The sequence below is a fragment of the Lissotriton helveticus genome, chromosome 7, assembly GCF_964261635.1.
Source record: "Lissotriton helveticus chromosome 7, aLisHel1.1, whole genome shotgun sequence".
In the NCBI taxonomy this organism is placed as follows: Eukaryota; Metazoa; Chordata; class Amphibia; order Caudata; family Salamandridae; genus Lissotriton; species Lissotriton helveticus.
In genome coordinates, this window is record NC_136068.1 from 805,520,264 (window position 1) to 805,539,093 (window position 18,830).

Genomic DNA, 18,830 nt, shown 5'->3' on the forward strand with positions numbered 1-18,830 from the left:
AATCATAACAATCAAGATGCATGAGAGGTTGGCCAAATGAGAATCACAGTCATCTATGGATTTACATATAAAACGTGTTATTTAAACAAAACAACAAAATAAAAGTAGGTACAGCCATGGCATGTCATCCCTCGACAATCTGTGAATCACAACCAGCAAGAAAAAAGGCAAGATAAGATTGTGCGTCATGCGCCCATCAAAGGAGAGAGAGAGAGAGGAAGAGAGAGAGAAAGAGAGAAAGAGTGTGAGAGAGAGGAAGAGAGAGACAAAGAGTGAGAGAGAGAGGAAGAGAGAAAGAAAGAGTGTGAGAGAGAGAAAGGAAGAGATGGAGAGGGAGAATGAGTGCTGATACTGTGGACTAAACCCTCACAGCTTACCTTTCCGCGACTGGTGTGTCTCCAACCACATGCCCGGACATACCTCAGCCCTCAAGCTCACTCATCTGAAACATAGTATAGAATCAGTAATGGCAGAGTACATATCACTGCACACACCTTCATCGCTGTCCCGCCCCAGCACACCTAGGCAGCTGCACTCTATATACACCCACCGCCCAGAGGTGTCTGCCCGCCCCTGTGCACCCAGGCTGCTACACCCCATCCACTCCCGCCACCCAGAGACTTCTGCCTGCCCCTGCTCACCCAGGCTCCTGCACACCATCCACTCCCACACCACCCAGAGGTGTCTGCCCGCCCCTGCGCACCGAGGTTGCTGCACACCATCCACTCCCACTGCCCATAGGTGACTGCCTGCCCCTGCGAACCCAGGCTTCTGCAGACCATCCACTCCTACTGCCCAGAGGTGTCTGCCTGCCCCTGGGCACCCAGGCTGCTGCACACCATCCACTCCCACCACCCAGAAGTGACTGCCCGCCGCTGCACAAACAAGCCTCTCTGCTAACCTTCCGCCACCAGCGTGTGTCCAAGAGGGCCCACCACATGCTAAAGCATGCTCCAAGGCCAGAGCCCGCATCCTTGGCAGCCAGAAGGTCGCACATTTGATTCTGGTTCTTGATATCGCAATGGTTGATAACATATCAATGCACCGCGCCGAGGAGTCATCTTTTTGTGGCGTACACGCGGTCAAGCTGAGCTCACAATTCAAATCGGGTCTTGTTTGCCTGGATGGTGTATAGAGGGCTATGCATCATCGCAGGCTGCACACCCGCTCAGCTCTGGTGGCATGTACTCAGTGGAACTCAAATCATTGCCACGTGGCGGGAGGCTAGTGTCGGGCAAAGTGCCTCAGCTGCCACCAACTCTGTGTACTTCAAGTCATGGGAGAGAATGGAAATGGCCTCCAGCATGTGCGCCTTGTCCTTTTTATTGGCAGGGTCACATGTCCTGTGACATCTGTGCTGCATGGGTGTGGTGTGGGTGGAAACCAGCCGTGACGGAGTGGCTGTGGCATGCTGACAATTAGACCTGTGATCAGCAGATCACTACAGGGAAGATCTGGGACATGTAGCGTTGTCGTTCCTTCCCTGTAAGTGTAAGCGGAGTGGGCTGGCTGAAACGCGCATCCTTCACGACTTCACCAATATAGCGGTTTGAATCCACTTACCCACCAAGATAGGTACACAATGGGTGTGCAACTCCACTTTTTTCTCGTAAAAAATATATTTTAGTATTTAATAAAAAAGAACACATTATATACTTTTAATAACAAACACCAAAAATTACAAAAACTATTTTTAGGATATTAAAGTTACAAAATATCACAAAAAAAACCTCAAAATGACTGAAAAAAACTATAGGTTTAAAGAACATTATAATTAGAAAATAGCATTTAAAAAAAACTTTGAAATTCACAACAAAAACATAGGTTTCAGGGATGTTATAGATAGAAATTAGCATTTAAAAAACCTTAGAGATTCACTGAAAAAAAACATAGGTTTCATGGACGTTATAGTTAAAAATTAGCATTTAAAAAACCTAAAAAAAGTCGCTGAAAAAAACATAGTGTTCAGGGACATTATAGTTAGTTGGACATTTCACTCGTACAAAACCAGAGAAATTCGGCCGGCTGTAGTTAATAGAGCATACTATAACTCACGCGTCCGCAATGCACTGCTGATGATGTCACATATTACATCACTCATGACATGGTCAGTGACATCACTGATGACATCTCAAATTACATCACTGATGACATCATCCATGTGATAATTTTATGCACCTCATCACACCCTAATATAAGATTTGATAAACCCACTCTAAAATACAGACTACCATTTTTGCAACCATAGACAAACCAATAGCTGTTACTACATACCCATTGACTGATTCCTAGGTCTACACACACATCCGTTCATTTACCCATACAGCCACTCATACATGCAGTCACTCACCCATACAGCACTATCATATGCACTCATACACCTATACAGACACTCACACACTGCCACTCAGCCATAGAGTTATTCACACACCTAGCCAGTCATGTAAAGAATCAATAACACTGTCATTTACTCACCTACATCATTATATATTAACTACATCACCTGTTCATACAGATTCTAACATATATTTACTCTCTTATATTATCACTGACACAAGCACACTTTCATTCATACAGCTAGTCTCACAATCACTCACTCTCACATATAGTCATTTATATACTCCAACACTCACATATACTGCCTTTCACATATGTAGTTACACATATACCAAAGAGACATCCATTCACTCATCAACACACCCATACACACACTCACCCACCCTATACAGCTATTTCCACATTCACTCTTGAACCCATACACCCAGTGAATCACCCACTCACACATCTATGCACAAAGTCGCTTACACCCACACAAACACCCAGGCACTCATACAGATACTCATGCAACCAATAAATAACCCATATAGACACTCATGTAGCAACTCACCAACCCATGTAGCAGCGTATACAGCAATAGACAGACTGATACAGACATTCACACAGTTTAGTCACTAACCCATGCATTCTGTAAGACAAAATGAATCACTCACTTATACAGTCAGTCACACACCTATTAAATCCTCTACCCAGACACTTATACACCCACTCATTCTTCAATACACCGTGGCATATATAAAACATATTTAAACTTTATAGAAAAACACAGTCACTGGATGATGTCATCAGTGATGTCATCAGTTATGTCATCAGTGATGTCATTTGAGATGTCATCAGTGATGTCATCAGTGGTGTCACTGACCATGTAATGAGTGATGTAATATGTGATGTCATCAGCAGTGCATTGCGTGTGCAGGAGTTATACTTAGTTCTACCTACTATAACAGTTGAATTTCTCTGGTTTTGTATGAGTGAAATGTCCAACTAACTATAACATCCCTGAAACCTATGTTTTTTTGAGTGGATTTCTAAAGTTTTTTTAAATACCAATTTCTGACTATAACGTTCCTGAAACCTATGTTTTTTCAGTGAATATATATATATATACGAAGGTACGAAGAATGCTGGGAGTTGTAGTGTTTGTTACTCCACACTACAACCGACGATCACATGGTTGGGGGAGGCGTGCTCCTATCAATTAGGGAGTGCTGCAGAGACTTTAACTAGCTGGGCGCATGAACTTTCAGTTAAGCAGGGGCGTCTGAGGAAGGCTCACGCCGAAATGCATCACGCCTCACCTGCTAGCAAATAAAGAACCTCTCTATCCAGTCCTCGCTTGTGGCTCCTTCTTTCAGTTTTCACTGGAGGTGGATTGTGATATTGTTCGTGTCGTCCAGAGACACATCAAGGAGCTCCCGTTTTGGAAAGTTGGCTGCCTAATCCTGGTGCCTGCGCAAGTAGTTTCTCTCGTCAAGTGATTGACATATGGCAGCCCACCTACAGCAAAGCAGGAAAGCACGGGACGTTGCGCAAATGGCAGTCTGTGATTTCACGGATGGTGATTAGTACAATGTTACTGACCCACGACCTGGCGGACCTGTACCCTGCAGGTTGAAGCGGTACAGTGGGGACTCGAGGGGTTCTTACGCTTTTAAAAACTGTTTGAAGCTCGCCGAGCGCTGCAGACGCCTGAAAACACAAGATTTTCACTTTGGTTTCCCCACGTATTTTCAGCCCAGGAACGAAGAATGCTGGGAGTTGTAGTGTTTGTTACTCCACACTACAACCGATGATCACATGGTTGGGGGAGGCGTGCTCCTATCAATTAGGGAGTGCTGCAGAGACTTTAACTAGCTGGGCGCATGAACTTTCAAATAAGCAGGGGCGTCTGAGGAAGGCTCACGCCAAAATGCATCACGCCTCACCTGCTAGCAAATAAAGAACCTCTCTATCCAGTCCTCGCTTGTGGCTCCTTCTTTCAGTTTTCACTGGAGGTGGATTGTGATATTGTTCGTGTCGTCCAGAGACACGTCAAGGAGCTCCCGTTTTGGAAAGTTGGCTGCCTAATCCTGGTGCCTGCGCAAGCAGTTTCTCTCGTCAAGTGATTGACATATGGCAGCCCACCTACAGCAAAGCAGGAAAGCACGGGACGTTGCGCAAATGGCTGTCTGTGATTTCACGGATGGTGATTAGTACAATGTTACTGACCCACGACCTGGCGGACCTGTACCCTGCAGGTTGAAGCGGTACAGCGGGGACTCGAGGGGTTCTTACGCTTTTAAAAACTGTTTGAAGCTCGCCGAGCGCTGCAGACTCCTGAAAACACAAGATTTTCACTTTGGTTTCCCCACGTATTTTCAGCCCAGGAACGAAGAATGCTGGGAGTTGTAGTGTTTGTTACTCCACACTACAACCGATGATCACATGGTTGGGGGAGGCGTGCTCCTATCAATTAGGGAGTGCTGCAGAGACTTTAACTAGCTGGGCGCATGAACTTTCAGTTAAGCAGGGGCGTCTGAGGAAGGCTCACGCCGAAATGCATCACGCCTCACCTGCTAGCAAATAAAGAAACTCTCTATCCAGTCCTCGCTTGTGGCTCCTTCTTTCAGTTTTCACTGGAGGTGGATTGTGATATATATATATATATATATTCACTGAAAAAACCATAGGTTATAGACCATATATAGTTAGGAATTAGCATTTACAAAACCTTGAAAATTCACTGAAAAAACCATAGGTTATAGACCATATATAGTTAGGAATTAGCATTTACAAAACCTTATTTTACTCACACAAAACCATTGAAATTCCATATATAGTTAGTTGCACTAACTATATATCGCGCACCCGCAATCCACTGCTGATGATGTCACATATTACATCATTCATGACATGGTCAGTGACATCACTGATGACATCACTGATGACATCATCTAGTGTCTGTGTGTTTTTGTAAAGTTTAAATACGTTTTACATATTGAAGAATGACTGGATGGATGGAAGACTGAGTGTGTGTGTGGCTGGCTGGGAGGTGTGTGACTCTGTGCATATCAATGTGTACTTGTATCAGTGATTGTATAAGAGAGTAAGTATGTGTTAGTATATGTGTGAAAAAGTATGGTGTTCTGTGTTTAACTGTATAGATGAGGAAATCGAAGTGTGATTGATTCTTCACAGGACTGACTTGGTGTATGAGTGCATATGATAGTGTTGTAATAATGAGTGACTGTATGTATGAGTGATTGTATGGGTGAATGAGTGAATGTGTGTGTAGACGTAGGAATCAGTGAGTGCGTATGTAGTAACTGGTATTGGTGTGTCATGATGTCATCAGTGATGTCATTTGAGATGTCATCAGTGATGTCATTTGAGGTGTCATCAGTGATGTCATCAGTGATGTCACTGAAGTATGGTGTTCTGTGTTTAACTGTATAGATGAGGAAATGGAAGTGTGATTGATTCTTTACAGGACTGACTAGGTGTGTGAGTAACTCCATGGATGAGTGGCAGTGTGTGAGTGTCTGCATAGGTGTATGAGTGCATATGATAGTGTTGTAATAATGAGTGACTGTATGTATGAGTGATTGTATGGGTGAATGAGTGAATGTGTGTGTAGACATAGGAATCAGTGAGTGCGTATGTAGTAACTGGTATTGGTGTGTCATGATGTCATCAGTGATGTCATTTGAGATGTCATCAGTGATGTCATCAGTGATGTCATTTGAGATGTCATCAGTGATGTCATCAGTGATGTCACTGACCATGTCATGAATGATGTAATATGTGACATCATCAGCAGTGGATTGCGGGTGCGCGATATATAGTTAGTGCAACTAACTATATATGGAAGTTCAATGGTTTTGTGTGAGTAAAATAAGGTTTTGTAAATGCTAATTCCTAACTATATATGGTCTATAACCTATGGTTTTTTCAGTGAATTTTCAAGGTTTTGTAAATGCTAATTCCTAACTATATATGGTCTATAACCTATGGTTTTTTCAGTGAATTTCATTGGTTTTTTAACAGCTAATATCTGTAGCTGTAAAATGTATTTTTCTTTAAATCCAAAAATATATTTTATATGTTTATGAATAATTTTTTTTTAAATATTTTTTTTTCTTCGTTCCCGCTTCGCGAATCGGGAAGCTTCCCGTTAGCTGACCTTGATGCCGCGAAATAGACCGCGAGCCGGTAAACGTTTCTTTACCGCAACTGCCGCGTTAGAAAACAACATCGTGACGCCTCCCGTCCGCATGACGTTTCGCGTTGTCGCGTGATACGTCATATGACGTGCTACGTTAGCGAACTGGTACGCGAAGCGAGTCGCAAAGCGCAGGTTTCTGGAAGCAAACCGGGAGGCCCTGCAAAGCGCTTAACGTAAACACAGCAGGTCATGTGACTTGGTAATAACACTTTTCATTGGTTCATTTCACTTTTGGTTTCCTAATGATGTAAGACTAGGTCATATAATCTAAAATGAACACTTTTCATTGGTTGAGAACTCTTGTTTTTCCCAAATGATGAAAATCCCTCCTTCTTTCCTCACTCTGACTTTCATCATTGTGAGAGAAAGACCCTTTGTGATCACTGAGCAATGGCTTCTTTAGCAGCTTCAGCTGGTGCTTCCCCACCACCTCCACCACATCCAAGGAAGAGTGGACCACCTGCTCAAGTTATAATTCAACAAGAAGAGGAAGAAGAGGAACAGGACGACGAGCACGAAGAGAGGCAGTTTTTGCCTGAGCAGCCCAGGACGTCTCACCGGAAAGAAAACTTCATTTGGCAATTTTTTAAAATTCCCAAAGGTCAGAAAAAAGTAAATGCAAGATACGTAACTTGCCTTATATGTCAAGATAGACTGTCCAGAGGAACCGAGAAAAAATACAGTTTCGGAAACTACACAATGCATCGCCATATGACTAGGTGGCATCCTAACAACTACAGTGCTGCACAGTTTCGGAACGACCTAGATAATCTCCCTATTATGGCCAGAAGATCTGTTGTACCGGAAGTAACGGGACCAGAGGGCAGGGAGATGGTGCCAAATATACAAATGAAATTTGGTGAAGTAAAACACATCTGCGTATTTTGCGATGGATTCATTTGCTACGGAGAAAGAAGCATCACTCTGATCAACAGAGCTATTGACTATCATATGCAAGTTTGTCCGAAACGCCCAAAATAATAAATACTTCTTTTTTTTGTTTTGTTGCTCCTGTTGAGCCCTTTACAATGAATCGTTTTCATTGCCCCCTCCAAGAAAAACCCCAAAAAATATAAAACTGTTCCGAAAAATTCAAAAACAGTAAAAAAATGTTCAGAAAAAAAAAAAAATAGTTCTTTTCAGAACTACCTCCCCGTTATTAAAAAATTGGTACAATATTTGGAACTGTGCCAACCTCTATTTCTCTTAGTTCGCTTCCCAGTTCGATCGCCGGTACGCGAACCGGAAGCGAACCAGAAACAGTAAGTATAAGGGAAGGAAACAGACACTTATGTTAAAAGAAAGACAGCTATAAGGGAGTAAACTAGAGATACCATTACCCGTAATCCACTGCTGATGATGTCACATATTACATCATTCATGACATGCTCAGTGACATCATCAGCAGAGGATTGCGGGTTTTTTGGCAACATGCCTTATCCACGGTTTAATAACGCTGCCTTTTGCTTTATATAAGTTTTCAAATTGTATGAAATATATACCAATAGGTCGTTATGAACCTTTAGGTAGTCCTTTTCTTCATGAGGTCTGGTCGCTTCCATACACATACAGATGTTTCAAAGATGATCAAGAAGTTTATCTGAATGGAGAGGAATGCACTGAGACGCCAGATCATTCACTAATGTGTAGGCACATACAGTTACACGGTTCATGCAACAAACACCGACCAAATATGGCTTGCGTGTTGCAAGGCACGCCAGTTCCTGCTATCATCCCCACGTTCAAGTTGTTGGAAAATGGTAGTTATTTGATGCTCAATAATGAAGATTGTTCTGAGTTAATTAAAAGTATTCCTTTTATCGTAACAGTAAGTGAACGGGTTATTTGCTGCAGAAATGTTCTATTTTCTCCCACACATGAACATAGGGAGTTTTCAATCTGGCCACAAATACCAACCTTGGGACACGTTTCAACGGCATGGCAAGAATAAGAGCTCTTTTGTCTCAGAGAGAGGTGGCCTTGAGTTCGGCCCGTGAAACTTTCGTACTTCACATAGCGAACACCCGTACAGAGGTGCACACCCTTTTCAATTAAGATTTGCCTTTCAATTTCAGCAACATGTTTCCGACTATCTTTAACGCATCCTCCACAAAGTCCCTGGCGCACTTTTTTAAAGTTGTTACCAGTGGTCTCGTGACTTCATTTGAGAAAATCTTTGGAGTCATCCCTGCTTCCTTTCATTCTATTTTCTGCACTCTGGTTCGTGGATTGGCATTTTTACTTGCATTACCAGCGGACGCTCTTGTGCTTTTTTACATTTTTAAATATGGATGTCCCTCCTATGCAACCTCCCACCCTGCAGCTGCTGACACTGTTCCGCAATCGCATGCTAGAATATTATGGCACAATGCCGTTGGCGATATTAAGCACGGCATATGGATTATCTTTTCGATTCTCCTACTTCACCTGTGTCCAGCCTGTATTTCACTGCCTGACCTGTGATTTCGATTGGGCCATTGATTTGTGTCTCTGCGGACCGGTTTCTCCTGACGTCGACTTTAATCAGCTGATGACTCCTATCATTACTCACGAGTTGGTTTGTCCTGGCGAAAGGATTATGGCTGTGGCATTGATGCATGGACTACTTGGTCCCTGGAATTTACTGGCGGCAGCACAGTCTTTCTTGGAACAGAGCTTTCTTGAAAACCCACCGAGCTGTCCTCTGATGGTGATAGAGGATCCGGTGCTGGGAGAGCACGTATGTTCTTTTCCGCTTTTAAATTGGATGGCTGAACTGTTTTCGGATGAAGACGGTGACTTCCTATTGGAGGCTGTTGCAGCTTATTTTGCATACACAGTTATGTCATAGACCTTTTTCATGTTTGATATGCTGAGTACTAGCATTTCATTGACAATTCATTGACTTATTTGTCAAGTTTTTATTATTTACCTTGCCTATTGGCTTAAGACTCGATAAAGTACTTGGCTGTTTTATTTTTCTTTAGCATTAAATTTTCCTAGTTTTTAATGCTTTACCTTGCGGACCGTCCACATATAAACTTGCAATCTGGTCTCATGAGATGGCACTTCTATTATCTTATTCAGTTCGTTTCCGGATCATGAGGAGGTGTCATCTAGGTCCTGGATATCTTTACACCGTGTTAAGTTAGCATGGGCTCATTACCGGTTTAAACGCCATTTTTCCTTTTTTGCAACTTCTGCACACGACACTTAGTTGTTGCTTTAGCTTTCCACCTAGTAGTTCATCGTGGTTTATCTGAGAATAATATGTTATTGGTCTACTATCTGCTTTACTTGTTAAACTATATCTGTACAGCGAGTGCTAAAGTTTCAAGAACAACACGATACAGAATTGTTATGAGGTCTGATCTCCACGACTTCATACTCATAACATAAGTGCAACTTCTGCCAATTCTGGGCATGAGGCGGGTTTTATATTGCTTTGCCGAACACACATACACAACAGTTGATGCGGTTCACATGAAGAGAGAGCTGGTGTATGCTGATGTGATTCCTTCAAATCTAAGACACTAAAGTATGGGCACGCCCTAAACCAACACAAAGAGACCTTCTTAGCAAATAATATAATATGTGTATTAGGGAGGGTGAGATATAAGCAGCCGCGGGCCGTGGAGGGAGTTACGATGGGGCAGGGAGGCGGGGAGGGGGAGAAGCAGGGTGGAGCCCTCTCTACCTTGCCCCTCCCCCTCCCCGCCTCCCTGCCCCACCGTAACTCCCTCCACGGCCCGCGGCTGCTTATAAGTGTTGCTGACTCTTATTCATTTACAGCATGTTAACATACTGTCACCATTCGCTTTTTATGTACTAGTAACTATGCTGGTAATTTTGCTACTGATAATATGTGTACTTGTATTCTCCACCCTGCTTCTCCCCCTCCCCGCCTCCCTGCCTCACCGTAACTCCCTCCACGGCCCGCGGCTGCTTATAAGTGTTGCTAACTCTTATTCATTTACAGCATGTTAACATACTATCACCATTCACTTTTTATGTACTAGTAACTATGCTGGTAATTTTGCTACTGATAATATGTGTACTTTTATTATCTAAGGTACTACGCCTGAGAAGACGGCATTAGTAAATAAACATTTCAAATAAACATCTGTTCTTCTTAACTCCATGTTCTGGTTTCTAAGAAATCTATAACGACCGACTGTTCATGAGTTCCACGTATCCTGAGGTACTATAAGTTCATATTCTGGATTGTCTAAACATTGAGAGTTTGTTATATCCAATGTGACACTGTACCTAGCTTGCTAAGGAGTTTTTGATTACTAACGTGAGTTTTGGGACACCCTAATTCGCCGAGGTTCCAATCCTCTGTCCACAGTTCTGTGTGAGAACAGAAACCCTGCGACAGGGGCACCCCCGACCCTTGCTGGAGCTTCATCACACTTGCGATACAACTCCAGCAATGCGCCACCTTTACGGCACAGATACATCACGCATCTGTGCTGTTTTTGCCCCATGATGCGCCGCATTGTAAATGCAGCACACCATAGGTGACGGAACAGCGGCACAGAATGACTAACACATCCCTGGTGATGCGCCAGTCATCATAAATGTATCCCTATGCTTCTTATCTTGTTAGAGATGAACCGCCATATGTATCATCAAAGTTTTTTGCATTTCCTAAATAGCGAACTTTAAGGAATAAATAGCGATTCTTTACCATTCCTAGTTTGCGATGAGCTATTTGCTAATTAGCCGAATGTAGCCCAATGAAGCCCAATGTAGCCCAATGTAGCCCAAAGATGGCCGCCAGACACACAAAAAAACAAATGTAGCCCAAATATCAGCCAGATGTAGCCCAACTATAGCCCAGTGACAGAATGACCAATCAGCTTCGCAAACCTCCGTTACGCGAAGCGGAGCGCTGTTACAGATATATATCTTTTTTTGAACGTTAATTTCTCAAAATCCACTGGAGCACATATATTGAGACCTAGCAAAGGCACATCGGGCTACCAGTCCCTAATATTTTGCCAAGTTTCGTGCAAATCCATTCAGCCGTTCGATTATTATTATTATTATTTTTTTTTGCCCCGCGGGGCCATTTTAAAACCTCCACATCAAACCTAGGGGGTCAGCGAGGATCTACTATGCCCCCTTATAGTTATTTCCCCCTTTGTTTTGACCTCCTCTTGTCTCTCGATCCTACCGAGAGACAAGATGGCGGCCGCTACGGACTGTTTGGAATGTTGACAGACGCCGGAGAACCAATCAGCTTCGCTTCACAAAGCTCCGTTGCGCGAAAAGTCCGCGAACCAGAGCGCTGCCCGGTCCGCTGTTACAGATATATATCTTTTTTTAAACGTTAATTTCTCAAAATCCACTGGAGCACATATATTGAGACCTACAAAAGGCACATCGGGCTACCAGTCCCTACAATTTTGCCAAGTTTCGTGCAAATCCATTCAGCCGTTCGGGCTAAAAGTGAGGCCAACCGCCCTATGGAAATTAACATGGGAAAAACGCGTTTTGGGACCCCCCTTTTTTCTCGGCCCCCCCTTGACGAACCCCCCCAAAATTTTCAGGGGCTGCTCAGAAACAAAATGTGCCATTTTCCTGAAAATTTCAGCCAATTCCGTCCACAAACGCCAAAGTTATTAGACATAGAATTTTCAAAAAACCCATAGAGAAAAAATCCTAACTATATATACCTACTGGCGACCGCCAGTAGGTAATATATGTTGGACCCGGTCCTTTGGGCAGGTTCACCCCATGACTTTTTGCTTTTTCCTAGCCTGTTTTTGGAACCTGGATTGGTGATTTTAGGCCTCTGCGCACTTTTTCACTGTGGTACAGTGTAAAGTGCGTGTGCTCTCTGTGTATGGATGGTGAGTGACCTGCCCTCCCATAGGAATGAATGGGGAATATGTATGCCCATGGTAGATTCCTGATGCATGGGGAGTGCAGGGTCGAGTTTGATATGTGTAAACTCGTGAGAATGAATGCTGCAGAATGGTATATGCGGCATGGCTGTGTCTAGTCTAGAAGCGCTACTTTTAGAAGTTGGCATAATTGTGTAGTGAGTCTGCTGGCGCGTGATTGGCTGATGGGCCTGGCCCAGGCATGCCTGGGCCTGCTGGTAGATGGACTGTCTGGTGAGTAGGACGGCGTCTGCAGGGCCCCGGAGGAGGGGGTCTGAGTCAGCCGTAGATGAAAGGCCCCCATCTGCTGTCACGGATGGGAGGGAAGAGCTCTGGGGGTGCCAGGCTGTGCCTGTCAGCCCACCCTGCTGCCTCTCCCTCCGGATGGCCCCCTGTCACCTCTGACCTGAGGCTGACAGGAGAGGGAAACCAGATACACCCAGGGCTTAGGGCTCGCTTACACAAAGACTTCAAAAGACTTCAAAGCCTTTTCTGTGTATAAGAAGGGGCTGTGTTCCCTTCCAATTTGTTCTTGTTTTTCTGACTTGAATCTGCCAGGGGCGTGCTGCTGCTTGGGCTCAGGGAATCCCTGAGTCCTGCCCAGCCCCTGGACTCCTGATGGACTTTCCTGGACTCCTGGGGGACCCCTCTGCCTGCCTGGGCTGATGGGGGGACCTGGCTTTGCCCCCCCTGGGAAGCTCTGGGGCTTTGGCTGCATGGAGAAGCTGCATTTCCCTGGGGAAGAGCGCTGGAGCTGTATTCCTAGCGCCTGGAGGCGCTGTGCTTCCCCCTGAGCGCCTGGGAGCGCTCTGCCTGTTGTCTAGCGCTTTGGAGCGCTTCATTTTCCCCAAGCGCTTGAGAGCGCTTTATCTGGACTTTTCCTAGCGCTTAGGAGCGCTTTATGTCCGCTTATAGCGCTGGACGCGCTAAGGCATCTGGCCCGTAGAAGGAATCAGCCCCCGCCTGCCTGCCTAAGGATCGGGCCGCCGTGCTGCCCGCGGTGACCCGGAAGTGACTGACCGGCCGGCCAATCCTGTCGCGGCCGGCCGGAAGTCCCGCCCCCCGCAGTCGACGGGAAGAAGAAACGAAGGGCGGGAGATGGCGGCGGTGGATGGGGCTCCTCTCGGCTGAGGGAGCCCCAGAGAAACGTGGCGGCCAGCTGACAGGGCTCCCGTGTGCCGAGGGAGCCCTGCCAAGAGAGAGAAGTCCGGCGCGGGAGCAGCGAGGCTCCCATGTGACCGGGAGAGCCCCGCTTTCGCCCCCGCGAGAGGAGACTGACTCCGGGAGCCTTGCTGGCTCCACCCTGGGTCCCGGTCCCGAGACGGGGGACCGGGGAGAGCGAGAAGAGTCTGCGAGGAGCAGGAGCTCCACAGATGCCGTCGAGGCCCGCCCCCGCCGCACAGAAGAGCCGGTGAGTGAAGGGCTGCGGGGGAGGAAGCTCCGTGCGGTGCCGGTCGAGGCACCGAGTAAGGGCGGCCCCGAATGGCAGTGGGTCGCCCCACCGGGGTTACAGAGCCCGCGAGGGGCTCTTGAGGACCCGCCTTGCTGGGTGTTGGTGCCGCTTCGGGGCACAGAGTCAGGGCGGCCCCGGTTGGCAGCGGGTCGCCCCAACGTAGTCTAAAGCCCAGAGAGGCTCGGGGGCCAGGTGCCTGATGTCGAGCCCCCGAGGGAGGGCTCCAACGACCCCCACAGTTGTTCTAAGAGCCTGCTAGGCTCAGGGGGCATATTTGTTCAGAGCCTGGGTGGCTCCAACGTTGCGCAGTGTCATGCCAGAGCCTGTGTGGCTCCAACGTGGACCTAGCTGTGTGTAGAGCCTGTGGGGCTCCAGCGTGGCGCAGTTTGCGCCTGAGGGCCAGTTTGGGCCCGGGCACAGTTTTGATGATTCTCCAGCTGCCCAGCAATTAGTGGGCAGCTGCACCGTTTAGGCGCAATTTCAGGAGAGAGTCCCTGTGTGGGACAGCGAGGGCACAGTGGTGCCAGGCCTTCCCAGCTGCGTAGCACCTAGTGCCAGCTGCAACGTTTAGGCCCTTGTGAGTGTTCCCAGGGGCCCAGCAAGTAGTGGGCCCCTGCATCGTTTAGGCCCCTGACATTGAGACTCAGGGCGTTCTAGCCTCAACAAGGCCAGCTGGCCTAGGGACTGCCACAGGTGGTGGCTTATGTAGGTTTTGCGCAATTGTATGGTTCTTGCACCTCTGAATGTGAATTCTTGCATCATGTCTTATTCCTGCACCTCTGAATGTTTTTAGACATCATGTGACTATTGCGCTACTGTATTATTCTGGTACCTCTGAATGTAATTTTATTGCATCATGTGCTTTATTCTTAACACCGCTGAATGTGTAGGTTTATGCATTATGTGTTTTTCTTGACTACTCCTCTGAATGTATATTTATGCATCATGGGTAATGTGTCCTTTCTTAGACCCCTAAAACGCTGTGTGCTACTTAGGTGGTTTTCCTTTACTACTCCTCTGAATGTGTTTCATACATCATGGGTAATGTGTTCTTTCTTAGACCCCTAAATGCTGTGTGATACTTAGGGGGTTGTTCTTCTTAGTACAGGTGGTCCTAGTGAGGTCCTGGTCCCCTGCGTGATAGTCTCCTAAGGGGTTAGGGTTGCGTAGGTGGTACTTACCTGTTCCCAGTAGTTACTGGATGTGATCTATAACTGTTACTTTGTGTTACAGTGAAGTTTCTATACTTTTATTCTAATTACTGACAAGTATTTCTATATCTGCAAAGTGTTGATTCAGACAGTGGCCCATGTGGCCCTGTCTTGTAAATAATCCCTTGTGAATATTGCCGTGCCAGTTGGCACAATGTACATGTGTAATTTCTATCTGATATGCTTTGACAATACAAAAGTTATTTTAATATAACCTTGTGTGGAGTCTCTTTTGTGGTGTACCTAGTATGTTGTTGCTGTTGTGCGCTGACGCAAATGCTTTACACATCGCCTCCGAGTTTAGCCTAGACTGCTCGTGCCAAGCTACCTAGAGGGTGAGCAGGGGTTATCTTGGTGTGTGACTTCCTTGCCCTGACTGGAACGGTGGTTTCTGCCTGGCTTTGGCGTCAGCCTTAGCCTACCAGAAATAGACGGTTTCTAACATTGTTGGTCAGCGGTGCGGATTTGGACTTGTATTTGCACAGTGCCATAGCAACAACTGGCTACATTACAAAAACTCTGCGTTTTTCAGATAGTCACATATTTGGGATTATTGTTTTTGATTTTGTTTTTCCTCAAGAGTGTCATTTTCAGATGGTGTTCCTGCGCTTTATGTTTAGTGGCAGGTGAGAGAAAATGACAGGGCGGGACGCCAGTAGAGAGGGGAGGTTCCCATAGATTAGGAATCGCTTGCTGGGTCCAGTGTCCAACTCCTATTCCTGTCCCTGTGTGGGTAGATGGAAGAGAGGGAGGGTGGAGGAGAAATTGCTTGCTCAGGAGGGTGGTTATTCCCTGAGTGTAGTGTGTGTGTCTGGATTCCCCCGTATGGTAGGATCCAGTGGTGGCAGCTTAAATGTGTCCAGTGCGTGTAGTCCCATTTCCAGTTCCCAGAGTATGGTGCCTGGTGCTCAGTAAGAGGGTGACAGGTTGAGAGTCAGAGGCAGTGAGGAACTGTCTCACCAGTCTGGAGGGGGAGTGTGTGGATGAGTGGTATCTTGAACCGGAGGAGTTCGTGTGAGTTTTTTTTTAAGGAGCTTGCACGTGAGGTGTACCTCTGGTGGTGTGCAGGACGTCCTGCAGAGGCATTGGACAAGAAGGTGGATGTCTGGCGGTGCGCTTGATGTCTTACAGAGACATTAGGGAGTGATTCTAACAGTAGTGGCTTGTGTATCTGATGATCCTGTGTAGGTGAAGAGGTTCATGTGTAGCCCAGCTAGGTCCCAGTAGGATGGTAGGGGTGTAGGGGCTCGCGTCCTGTCTCAGTGGAGGCGGAGTGAGTGTGGGACGGTGTGTCCCACGGTGGCCCGAAACCCTGTCTCAGGGCCCGGAGGGTTCCCTAAGGGAGCGCCAGGTCAGGGGCCTAGGCTGTACTTACAAGTCCTTTGAAGAGGATCTTCCTGTGTCTAGAGGACGGGGAGTGTCTGTAATCAGAACTCCGGTGGTCCTAGTGTTGGGCAGTACCGCTCCTTAGTGGAGGTTGCAGAAGTCCTGGTTCGCTGGGCATTTGACCGTCTAGAGTGCTTGACCATTTTTTCGGGCCTCTGGAGGTCGTTCCCCGATGAGGGGGGAGGCCAGGTTCAGGTTCAGCCTGATCTGGAGGGAAGGGCATCTGTAATCAGTGTCCTGACCGGTTGTTGGCTTCCAGGGGTACCGCTCCAAGGTGGGAGGGTGCAGAACTCTGGAGGGGGGTGCAGAGGGACGGTGTCCTTACGTCTGACCCCGGTGGGAGGAAAGTGTGTTGCTGATACGCTGCTGGCGTGTGCTCTGTCTAGCCTGGAACATACTGAGAATCACCCTGTGATAGGGAGTACTGGAGGAGAGTGTGTCGCTGATACACCCGTGGCGTGTGCTCTGTCTAGCCTGAGACATACTGGGCCTGTAATCATGGAACTGGAAGGGGGTGCAGAAGGACGGTGTACTTCTGACCCCGGTGCAACTTGAGGGTTTAAATCCTAGGTTGGGAGATTAGGTAGCTTCCAGTTCAAGAGGAATCTCTACCCAAGTAGATCAGCTGAAGAGACTGAGGGGGCTGCCCTTGCTGTGCGTTCTGGGGCCCACCTGCAGTTTGTTGTTTCCACTAAGGTAGAGGAAAGGGGGCTTTGCTGTGTGCTGTGTCCCCCCACCTGCTTGAAGAGGGACTGTGCTGTGTGCTTTGTACCTCAGAAGTGAAATAATTTCCAGGTGATAGACCAGTGACGGAGTGAGGTCCTGATCTGGTAGGAGAGTTGTGTTCTGGTGAGTGCTTCCCTGTGAGGGTTATTCCTTCACCCTGACTAGAAGCAAGGGTCCCTACTTGGTCTAAGGTACTTACCTCTGCCAACTAGAGACCCCCAGTTCTAACATTGGTAGAATAGAGGTAGGGTGGGACATTCTTGCCGTGACCTCTAGTCAGCCTGAGGGTGTGGTCCCTACGTTGTAGGATCAGTGGTAGTGTAGCTACCCTGGGAGAGAGAGTGGAGATTGGCTATTGTGTGCCAGGGGCTTCTGCCCCCACTCTGTGGATTGGTTAGGACCTGTGATATTTGGATGGCCTAGGGCCTGGTCCTGGCTGTGGATGACTAGTGTGTACCAGTGGGGTATCCTAGTTGTGTCAGAGAGCTTTTGTTGAGGGAAATCCTTGTGGGTTCAGAGTGGCGAAAAACTGGAAGGTGGCCCTGCCCTGCAGGCCAGTTTCCGTGGTTTTGTCGCCCAAAGCATTGAAGACCATCAGTGTAGTGATTGGTCTACCCTGCGTTTTGGCTGGAAGGGGGATGTGTTGGACCCGGTCCTTTGGGCAGGTTCACCCCGTGACTTTTTGCTTTTTCCTAGCCTGTTTTTGGAACCTGGATTGGTGATTTTAGGCCTCTGCGCACTTTTTCACTGTGGTACAGTGTAAAGTGCGTGTGCTCTCTGTGTATGGATGGTGAGTGACCTGCCCTCCCATAGGAATGAATGGGGAATATGTATGCCCATGGTAGATTCCTGATGCATGGGGAGTGCAGGGTCGAGTTTGATATGTGTAAACTCGTGAGAATGAATGCTGCAGAATGGTATATATGGCATGGCTGTGTCTAGTCTAGAAGCGCTACTTTTAGAAGTTGGCATAATTGTGTAGCGAGTCTGCTGGCGCGTGATTGGCTGATGGGCCTGGCCCAGGCATGCCTGGGCCTGCTGGTAGATGGACTGTCTGGTGAGTAGGACGGCGTCTGCAGGGCCCCGGAGGAGGGGGTCTGAGTCAGCCGTAGATGAAAGGCCCCCATCTGCTGTCACGGATGGGAGGGAAGAGCTCTGGGGGTGCCAGGCTGTGCCTGTCAGCCCACCCTGCTGCCTCTCCCTCCGGATGGCCCCCTGTCACCTCTGACCTGAGGCTGACAGGAGAGGGAAACCAGATACACCCAGGGCTTAGGGCTCGCTTACACAAAGACTTTAAAAGACTTCAAAGCCTTTTCTGTGTATAAGAAGGGGCTGTGTTCCCTTCCAATTTGTTCTTGTTTTTCTGACTTGAATCTGCCAGGGGCGTGCTGCTGCTTGGGCTCAGGGAATCCCTGAGTCCTGCCCAGCCCCTGGACTCCTGATGGACTTTCCTGGACTCCTGGGGGACCCCTCTGCCTGCCTGGGCTGATGGGGGGACCTGGCTTTGCCCCCCCTGGGAAGCTCTGGGGCTTTGGCAGCATGGAGAAGCTGCATTTCCCTGGGGAAGAGCGCTGGAGCTGTATTCCTAGCGCCTGGAGGCGCTGTGCTTCCCCCTGAGTGCCTGGGAGCGCTCTGCCTGT